At 58.7% G+C, this 10403-nt stretch overlaps 1 long non-coding RNA gene across 1 annotated transcript; it reads left to right on the top strand.

The window, feature by feature from the left end:
- The first annotated feature begins 490 nt into the window (after positions 1–490).
- Positions 491–1747, top strand: LOC118994924 (uncharacterized). The gene is made up of 3 exons (XR_005068166.1): positions 491–632; positions 1046–1137; positions 1659–1747. It is a non-coding gene; the product is annotated as an uncharacterized LOC118994924 (long non-coding RNA).
- Positions 1748–10403: the final 8656 nt, after the last annotated feature.

The following is a 10403-nucleotide window of genomic DNA, read 5'->3' as shown; positions in this document are numbered from 1 at the left end:
TTCACTTTGGAAAATCTAGGGGAGGAAGTGGTGGACCTTTTAAAACTGCTGTAATAGGACCTGCATTCACTGAGCTCGTGAGAACAGGGGAGCCGTCTCTCGTACAACGGCTCGTTCCTCTGTGTGTGTCCTTCCCGAAGCGACAAGTTCCTCGCAGGCAGGGGGGCTGTCTCTTCTTCTCTGGTCCTTAGATTGTGTCTGGTACGTCGTACTCAACAAATACCTGTTAAATAAGAAATACCTATTGCTGTAGTCATAACTCCTTGTTAATAGACAGCCCCTTAAGAAAGAACAAGCCTGGTTGCCCCTTAGACGCCCCAGATGGTTGACAATTCACAAAGACCTCCCCGGCCTTGTAAGTCCTCAGTGCCATTGTTATGCAAACGAAGTGTTTGCAGGGGACATGCCTGGGCTCTGGCCCAGAAAGGGAAAGGAAGGATTCCACCAAGCTCCTTTTATTGACCTTGCTCTCATCTAAGGAACGCTTCTGGGAGCCAGTGGTCTGGCACCGAGGAGAAGGTGAAGGGCCACGAGGGCCCTTCGGGGGCTCCCAGCGTGGCTGGGGAGGGTGCCCCCCGGGACCACAGCGGTCATCAGAGGAGGCAGAGAACCGTGTGTGCGTGAGCGGAAAGGTGAGAGTGTTGCTGAGTCCCGATGCTGACGCGATCTTGAAAGCTTTCAAGATAAGAAATCGGCCAAAATAATCACTAGATTTGTAGAGCTTGTTATAATCACAGAGCAGTTTGACGAGACGCAAATCCCCGTCACCTGGGAAGATGAACCACACATCTTCCCGGAGGAGGAAGTGAAGGCTGCGGAGGGAGAGTGACTGGATCACAGCCAGGCAGTGGCCAAGCCGGGACTCACGCCCCGGCTTTCGCTTTCCGCCTCCTCCCTCTGAGGGGCCCAGGGAGGGGCTGGGTGCCCCGGGGGCTCAGCGCCGGCCCCCAGGTCTGACTCCGTTGGCCTGGGGTCACTCTGTTACCTAGGCTCCTGGAGACTGATGGGGACTGGTGTGCATGGAGTATGTCTTTTTATTCTGTAGTTTTGAGGCTTCGACATCTTGGGATCTTGCTGATTCTGGTGGGACTGCCCTCCCCGAGTTTAGCCGAGTCCTGGGCGGTAAACGACTCACCCGTGAGTGTGTCCTGGCGCAAACCGCGAGCCCAGAGCCCACACCCTGCCTCTCCTATGTGGGCTTTCAACTCTGAGCCACTGTCCCTTTCGAGTACCGGACAACGAGGGACAGACCTGTGCCCAGAGCCCCCTGGAAGCATCCAAAGCCGCCAGTCCTAAGCCTGCTCACCCTGCCTTGCCCGCCCCTTTTCGAGAAGCCCCGATAAAGGCTCCCATCTGTGTTTCCCCCTCTCCTTCAGCCTCCTGACCCGCCCTGGTGTTTCCCACCCACGGGGCCTGTACGGCAGGCTCTGTCCCCTTCCTCGGGACCTGCGGGTACAAGACAGTGTCTCCATGGCGGCCATCTGCAGAGCCGTTGGCCTTGCCGTGATCGCTCTAGTGATACTGAAGCCTGCATTTAAAAACTCACTGGCATAACGAAGGGGACCCCTAAAGGATTCACAGGGCCTCCGGAGCTTGGGGCCGCCCCACTGAGATCGCTCCTTCCCCTTCCAGAGCGGCTTCCCTGTGTTCTCTTCCAGAGAGGAAATTTAAAACACCATCTGGATTCCGGCGCTCTCTTGCTCAAAACACCTTTGAAACCCCTCAGAGCCAGCGTTCTGACTCTCCCCTCCTCCCCCGGGCCTGCTGGCCACGGCCCTACCTCCTCCCCCTTGGGTGCTCTTTGCTGGCCCGGGAACCCTGGAGGCGGGCTCCTTCTGCAGAGCCCTCTCCCCCGGTTAATCCCCGTGCCCCACTCCCCTCCCTCTCCTTTAGGTCTTGGCTCAAATGCCACCTTCTCAGTGGCGATCCCCTGCCCTTTCTGTCCTGTCTTTTACCCCTCATCACACCATGGCCTGTGGACACACAGTGCAATCTACCATGCTCACGGCTTTGTCCCTCCTCGCCTTGCCTCCCTGCCCTACTGTGTGTCAGCTCCACGGACCAGGACTTGGTTTAGTTCCTTGATGTATTCCAAGGATCCGGAAAAGCGCGTGGCACAGAGCAGGCATCGCAACGAGTATTCGTCGTGTGAGTATGTTTCCATTTAAGATTTTGATGAACGAAGACTTCGCAGTTTAGAAAAAGAGGTTGCAAGTAACTTGCCTGAATCTCTTTAACCACTCTTCACGCCGGGAACACCCTGGGCCTGCAGGGAGTCCCTGTGAGGGTGGAGGAGGTTTGAGACAGTGACAAAGGGGGCATCTTCAGGCAGGACCCGGAGGACAAGCAGGTGAGCGTCACTTCTTCTCTGGGCAAGACGGTGGGTGGCTCGTGAGTAAATAGGATGACCACTCAACACCAAGACAACGGAAAGATCCTGTGGGAGAAGCGTCATCCCGCGGCACAGGGAACGGTGTCTGATGCCGCCTGTCGGGGAATAAACGAGCACAGGAGCAAACACGTGTAACTCCTCTCCGAGATTTTCCTCAAGTCTCTGTACCCCAATCCATTTGTAACCCTGTAGTTGGTATAGACTGGGGTGGACAGGTTTTTGTTTATTTTATTATTGTTATTTTTAATGCATGAGAAAATGCCCAAGTGACAGGAGGGAACACCAGTAATGAAGAGGCAGCTCTGGCCGGAATGGTGTCAACTGCGGGGATCCTGGTGAGGACCCCTGGAAATGGTCCCTTGTGATGTCTTTGCGAATGATCTGGAAGAAAACATGCCCAGTGAAGTCAGCAGCGCAGTTCACGACCTTGGACCGTCCCACATGGCGGGATGTCAGGCCAATGGAGACGGATGGTGGAGGTCTTCAGGGCTGAGTATGTGGGCAGGGAAGTGGCAGATGGGTTCTCTGGGCGGAACCCTGGTAATGCATCTGGGGGACAACACGGAGCTGTCAGCCAGGGCCCGGGGAAGGGGCTTGAAGGCTCTGGGCACCGTTTCTGGACCTCATGAGCTAGACAAGGACGGGGGGCTGGGTGGCACCAGGAAGGGCCTCAGGACATGACAGACAGGACGTGGTTCGTGAGCCCACTGCTCTGTGAAATGCCTCACTTTCCACATCCCCCCCCCCGTACCCTTCACCCCTAGATTGGGGGCTCCTCTCAACTCTCCCTGCCTCCCTTTCCCAACGCCCTGGCTGGGGCATGGGGTGCTCCCTCTGCCCGGAGCACCCTCCCATCTCCCACTTACCCTTTATCCCCCATTCAGACTTGACACCCCCCGAAGACTGTCCCTGGTTCCCCAAGGCTGAGAGACCCCCCCGCCCGTTAGTTGTTCCCCTAAGGGCCCTCGCTTCTCACACGATTACTGTAACTGTTTCTCTCTCAAAGCCGAGCACCGGGGCTGGCACAAACCGGGAACTTAATAAATGCTCATTGAAGAGGCAGCATGGACGGAGGCGCTCTCCATCAATCATTCTCCAACTGGAGCAGGCTTCAGAGTCCCCTGGGGTGGGGGTGGGGGGCGGGTGCAAACACAGCTCGCTTCGCCTGCCCCGGGAGTCTCCATGGAGTTTCCGATTCTGCAGTTTGGGGTGATGCCCCGGAATCTGTTTCTAATCAGGCGAAGCTGAAAATGCTGGTCTGGGGCCACACGTTAAGAACGTCTGCTTTGTGCGGTTGAAAGCAGTCTGAAAGGCGAGGGAGGGTTCCTTGCTAAGAAGTCTGGTAGAAGAAGTTTTTGGAGACTTGGTCAGTGTCTGGCACCTGCCTTTTTCAGAGCTTCCTTAAGAGCATTTCATGAGAGCTCAGCGTCTGGAAAAGATCTCAGGGGCTCTAAGGTAACCAAAGCACACATGCCATTGGGGATCAAAGGCAGCACCTGGTGGCTCGGTAATAGGTTTCCAGGCAACCAGACAAAGGTGAGGCTGAGGCCGGGATTAGCAGTTGGCAGGGGTTTAAGTGTGAGCGACTGAGGCATCCAGAGGGTAGAGTCCTCGTCGGAAGACCAGGGAGACCAGGTGCAAGGGATTCCCACGCTCATCACCTTGATGAGCAAGGGGGAAGGGCACAGCCTCCCTGTGTGGACAAGTTCACAGCAGAACATGGCCTCTAATAGGATTGGGGAATATTTTTCTCAGAAGAACCCCCGAGAGCCCACGAGGGAGAAGCAGGCTCGGCTCATCACCACCTGCTTGTTAAAAACAAGTTCTGTGAGTTTATTTCAGATTACAAACACACATTCACATTCGAAAATTTAAAAACTACAGAAGAGCATGCGATTCTCTGTCCCCGGAAGGAAATCTTTTTAAAGTGGGCATCCATCCTTTCAGAAAAAAGTAAAGCTAACATAGAGGGGGTTATTCTTTACACGCCCCGTAACTTTACAAGAGCACACTAAATGAATAGAGTGGACATTTCTGCACGGATCTAACTCTGTTATTCTGTTATAGCCACGTGGGGTTGTATTGTGTTGGCACTCCACAGGGCGCTTAACCTTCCCGGATGGGCACTTAGGTTGCTTTCCTTTTTTTTTGCTGTTTTAGCAATGCTGCAGTGGCCAACCTTCGATACACATCTTTGTGCATTTAGGAGGCAGGAAGCCTGGATCAGAGACAACCTGCATCTATGGCTTGCTATGCATTGTGGGTCTCTCTCCATAAAGGCTGTTTATATTTCCACCAATAATATGCATGCCCATCCCCCCACCCCCCCACACTTGCTGCGGTCAGTTCCATCCCATTTTTATAAGCCCTATTACTTTAACTTTTCATTTCTTGGATCACTTTCGTGGACTGGGCACTCTGCAAACATTTGTTTTCCCTTTGTTTCTCTGAGACTGGCCTGTTCATGTCTTTTGCCCATCTCTTTTTTTATGGGATTGCTCATCTATTCTTCTCTTGACTTGTGAAAGCCATTTCTTTAGAGAGGTTAATACCTTCCCCAGTTTGTTGCTTGCTTAACCTTTTTTTTTCACAGCACCATAGGATGTGTTTGTCAATTTGTGTACAGTTGAGTTTCCTGGTGTTCTGGGAAGGTGAATATTTTCCTTCTAATAAAAAGTAAAATGATAATTCATTGTAAAAAGTCTCCCTTTTATCTATAGCCCATTCAAGTCAAAGGTGGAGGGAAAAGGCAGAATGAAGCAGAAAAGGACAGAGAGGAAGATGAAGAACGAAAAGGAGAGCTCTGTCCACCCAACCTGTTGAGTTCCTGAGAGAGGTGGAGCGGTTCCCAAACTCTAACTTCCGGGTGAACCCCCTGGAGGTCTGATTTGACAGGCGGGGGAGGGGCCTGAGCTCCCAGCTGAGTCTGGAGCTCCCAGGGACCACCCTGGAGTCCTGACTTTACATTATGCCAAGGGGGCTGTGTCCTTAAGTGGAGTCCCAACTCCACTTAAATTGTCATTTTTGTTTTGAAAACTTTCTCTCTCTCTTTAATTAGCAGGGAAAACCCCAACTCCTTGTTCTGGAAATTGGGAGATAGCTGCAGTAAATTTTTCCGTGAAAAATAAGTCCGCTTTAATAAAGTAACATCTCTACACCCCACCACCTTTCAGAATAGGTGACCCAAAACTTTTATTATTTGTTTATATTTTTTTAAAGAAGAGATTTAAAAAAAATTAAAAAATTTATTTTTAGGGAGAGGGGAAGGGGGGCGGAAAGAGAGGGAGAAAAGCACTGATCGGTGGCCTCTCCCAGCTGGGGACAGAACCCACGACATCTACACGTGCCCTGAACCTGGAACGGCATGGGGCGACCTTGTGCTTTGCCAGAGGACACCTGACCAACCGAGCTGCAATGGTCAGAGCTGGCTAACAGTTTCTAAAGGTGAGCATGCATGTATAAAATGTCCATCTCCCGAGATCTTCTCACTGAGCTGGAGAAAATTAAATAGAGAGATTAACGGGCCCTTTCGGGCAGAGGAGGGGATGAACTCCAACTCTGCGCTCTCCCCTCCCTAGCATGAGAAAGGGGTTGCTCTGTATATTCTTTGAGAAAGAACAGCTGCAGTCTAAACACCCCCCTCGGACAGTGATCTAAGGGGTCACACCCCACGCCACGCGGTCTGGAGGAAAAAGCCTCGGACTGGGACTCGGGAGAGCTGGCTTCCTGCCGTGGCTTCCTTGAGCTTCCCGGGCTTCGCTCCTTCTGGGCGCAGGGAGGCCGCATCTGGGCCGCTCTCACTCCAGGCGAAGCTGGCACACGGCGCTCCCAGAGCGGCCTGCAGACCTGCCCGAGGGGCCAAGGCCAACCCGCGGTAGCAAAAGAGGCTCTGACCTTTCTGCGAGTGGCCGGAGGTCAGGACGCCGTGAGGGCACTGGAGCCCGGCTCGCTCTCTGCCCGGCCAGCAAGGGGCCCATGTGTCTGTCTATTTGGGAAGAAGCGGTTGAATGTGGCCGGACGCAGCTGGCGTGCGGAGCAAGGGCGGCTCGGGACAGCTGAGTGCGCGTCATCTCACTCCCTCGCCCCAGCCCCGTGCTCTGGAGTCTTTCCCAGCTTCGCACAGTAGGGCCGGCCACTGGCCCTGATTTCACAACCAGAAGGAGCGCGGCTAGGACCCCCTACCGCCTCTCGCTGAGCCAAGCAGAGGTGCTGGGGGTGGAGCCACTGGTCCTCTCGGCCTCGGTTTCTCGTCCTGTACCAGGGACAGCGCCTGCCTCCCACACAGGGGGCGCTGGGGATCCTCACGGTGATGGTGACGCTGCCGCACAAGCTGGTCCCCAGAACTGCTCACGGTCTTTCTTCAGCGCCCTCCTCGCCCAGTGTGGAGAGGGCAGGGGGCAGAGGTCCCTTTCCGAGTCCACCTTCCTTTGGCTTCCGTCTTTGGGCCTGTTTCCCTGTCTTGCCTTCTTAGAGAACGTTGTGCAGCACACAGTAGGTGCTCTGGACTCGAGTGTCAGCTCCCACCCAGGAGCCGCTGGCCCTTCCCGTCCGGGGCCCTCCGCGGGGTAACAGCCCCACCCCCACCCCGGCCCCCCGCACTTCCCGGGCCCGAGTGAGGCGCGCGCCCCGCCCCGCTCCCAACACCACTTGCATCATCTCGCTCAATCATCGCAGGCCCCCAGGCTCCCCCGGCCAGCTGCCAACCGCATCAGACTGCGTGTCACCTTCCAGGCCTCCGCCCTCGACAACGCTGGCCTTCCAGCCTCCGGAGCGCTTAGTTCACCCCGTAAACTCGGCTAATGCTTACCACATGCCGCCGAGCGCGGCCCGCGCGCGCCCGCCCCTCCCCGCCCTCCCCTCGAGGGCTCCTCGGGCTCCGAGCCCGGGCCCGCCCTTCTAGGAGACCCGCGCCCCTAGGAGACCCTTCTTCTAGGGGGCCCTCCGCCTTGGGGACCCTTTCTCGATGCCGCCCACCCCAGGCGGGAGGCGGCCACGCTGTGGTCCCCGCCGGCCCCACATGACCTTGGACGCCCCTACAGTTCCCGTGTCCACTCCTCTCAACAGGCAGCGGGTCTGAACCCAGTGGAGCCTTTTGTTGCCAGGAATTGCAAACCGGACGGAGCGAGCGTGTTTCTCGTTTGCAGTCACAGTCACTTGGCCTGGACCCACCCGAACGTACAGCCCGCGGTGGAGAGCGGGGGCATCTCCCGGGGGCGGCGGGGAGGGCGCGCCCACCAACCCTAGCCGGTGGCCTGCGTGGACCGCCTTCCCCTCTGCTGCAGGTGCGGCAATCCACCTGCGCGCCGGCACCACACGCGCAGGGCGAGGCAGACACCGCCGCCCTCCCCGCGCCACGGGCCCGGGCCACCCGGGGACGCGCGCGGAGACAGCGGGGGCCTGCAGTGCTCGCCCCGCGTCCCTAGGGGGCGCAGCCGGCGCGGAAGCAGCGGAGCAGAGCCCGGGGCCGGCGCGAAATTCCAGGCGGGCGGGCGCGGCGAGTTTGAAAACTGGCGAGGGCGAGGGGGCGGGACTCGGGCGCGCGAGCCACCGCCCCTCGACCAATCAGCGGCGGTGAAGGGCGTGGTGGGCGGGGCGTTAGGTCGGGCTGTGAATGGGAAGCGGCGGCGGAGGGCTAGCGGGCGGCGCGGGCGGGCACACTTTCTCCGCGGCGCCGGGCGGCGGCGGCGGCGGCGGCAGAGGCAGCGGCGTCTCCTCGGAGCCCGCACACCCTTTCACGAGACGCTGCGCGGCCCGGGTGCTCCGGCCACCCGGGCGCTGAGGGCGGCGTGACAGGAATCCTCCCGCTGACAACTTCTCCCCCGCCGCGCCCCTCAGCGCCGCGCTCCGCACCTGGCCGCCCCGCGGGCGCTCGGCCCGGGCCCCCGCCCGCCCGTCCCGCTCGCGGGGCCGAGGCCGGGGCCGGGGCGGCGGCCCCTCAGCATGGCCCGCTGGCCAGCGGCATCAGCAGCGTCTGGGAGCTGGTTACATGTGCAGATCTCAGGCCCCACCCAGGCTACTGAATCAGAATCTGCATGTTAACAAGATCCTAGGTGATTCCTATGCACGTAAGTTGTTAAAGTGCCACTCTAGAGCAGAAGCGGTGGCAAATNGGCGAGGACGCCGCGGAGCGCGGCGGGCGGCCGGCGACAAAGTTGATTGCGGGCCGGCGGCGCGGATGGTGGGCGCTCTGGGCGCTGCAGCTGCACTTGCTCCGGGCGCTGGCGCAAGGTAGGCGGGGGCCGGGGCGGGCGCGGGCCGGGACCCGGAGCGGAGCCGAGCGCCGCCCGGACCGGCCCGGGGCGGGCGCGGCCCGCGTCGTGGACCCTCCGCCGGGGGCGGGGGCGGGGCGGGACCCCCGGGCACCGAGCTCGGCCCCGAAATCTGGGCCCCCGCGGACGCGGGGCCACCGCCCTCGGGAGCGGCCGCGGGGTCTGCGGGGCGGAACCCGCCCGGCACTCGGCGCTGTTCGCGCGTCCGGCGGGGGCGTCTGCGGGCGGCGGTTCCGAGCGCAGCGGGCCCGCCGGCTCCCCCGACCCCGGCCGGGCACTGCACGCGCGGACGCCCGTGGAGACCCACGCGCACTTCGCGCGGGGCGCGGGCCCCCGCTCCGCCCCGGCCGCGCCCCGCAGGCTCCGCGACGCGCCGGGATTCCGGAGCCCGGGCGGCCGCGCTCCAACTTCGCTGGGAAGGAGCCGGCGGAAGCGTCGGTTCCTCCTCGACGTCTAAGCGGCTGATGAAGCGCGCGGGTCGTTCCGCGTGAAATTTCCCACAGGCCGGCACGGAGTTGAGATTCGTCGGCTTCTGTTCCCTGCGCCCTGTGGAACGTGTCATACATCCATCATTTTTTATATCGTACTGGAAACTCACATTACAGGAGGGATGTCACCGTTTGACACAAGCTCATGCATCTTGAAAATGAAAATTCTGGCGCCGCCGTAGCAGCGGTTTCTGCTGGGATGATGACGGGTGAGCGGGTCTTATGGGCAGGAACGCGTCCGCTTGAGTCTTCTCGGGTACAATGTAACGTTCTGGGGCACTTGCCAGCGCGGCGCAGCCAGTGAAGTCGTCCTGACTTCCGTAAGCGTCTCCTGCTAATTAGCTGTTGTACGCGGTTAGGGCTGGTCCGGCGGTGCCTGGGAGCGAGCGCAGTGCTACACTTACCAGGAAAAGTTGCCTCTAGTCGGTTACAGAGCCTGTTGGGAGCGGAGCTGCGGGTGGCCTGTGTGTGCAGCACCAGGCTCAGACCTTCACGATATGACTTTCACAGCCCTGCGGTTCTGCTCTTCGCCTGCAAAGAGACTTTGTGTAGTGCCGTGTGTGGGCGCTTTGTGCGCGGGTCTGTGACTCTTCTGGGTTCCTAAAGATCCAAGACTTAACTCTGAGAGACGGGTGGCAATGCGCGCTTTCTTTATGTTCTCGCCCGGGAGCCAGACCCGAGGGTTTCAGAGGGTGGCAGGGCCACCAAACCGTGCGTGAAGTCTGCCGTGGCCCAGCTTTACTGCCGGACATTTGACGGGTTTATTGATTCCACTAATATGTAGTGCAGCCTCTCGTTAGGTTTGCATTCATCCGGCTGAGAGGGGTGGGAAGGCGCTTCTCAAACCACCGCTTTGGGATGGTTCGGAGTTCTCGGTTTCTCCTTCGAAGTAATTCCCGGTCACTCAGACTGGTGGCTCTTGAACTTTGGTATGTATCAAAATCACCCGGGGGGGGGGGTCTGGTGAACCCGGGGACGGTCGGGGAGCCCCTCATTTCCAGGTGAACCTGCTTTCCAGGTGAATCTGGTGCGTACCAGAATCTGGAACCCTGGACTTAGATTGCCTTATGTTTTCTTGCGCTAGTCGCTTGCTGATTTCCCGGAACCTCTCCAAGCCCAGGTTTCTGGAACTTGGCTGCTCGTTCGAATCACCAGGAGCTTTATTCAGTACTGGGATCTGGGTCTCCTCCCCAGAATATGTTTTAATTGACTCGAAGTTTGACCTGGGCGTCAGGCGATTGAAAGACTCCCCAG

Source organism: Sturnira hondurensis, unplaced genomic scaffold (genome assembly GCF_014824575.4).
Source record: "Sturnira hondurensis isolate 20B ecotype Veracruz unplaced genomic scaffold, ASM1482457v3 Scaffold0009733, whole genome shotgun sequence".
Lineage (NCBI taxonomy): Eukaryota > Metazoa > Chordata > Mammalia > Chiroptera > Phyllostomidae > Sturnira > Sturnira hondurensis.
This window is presented reverse-complemented; position numbering and strand designations above follow the sequence as displayed.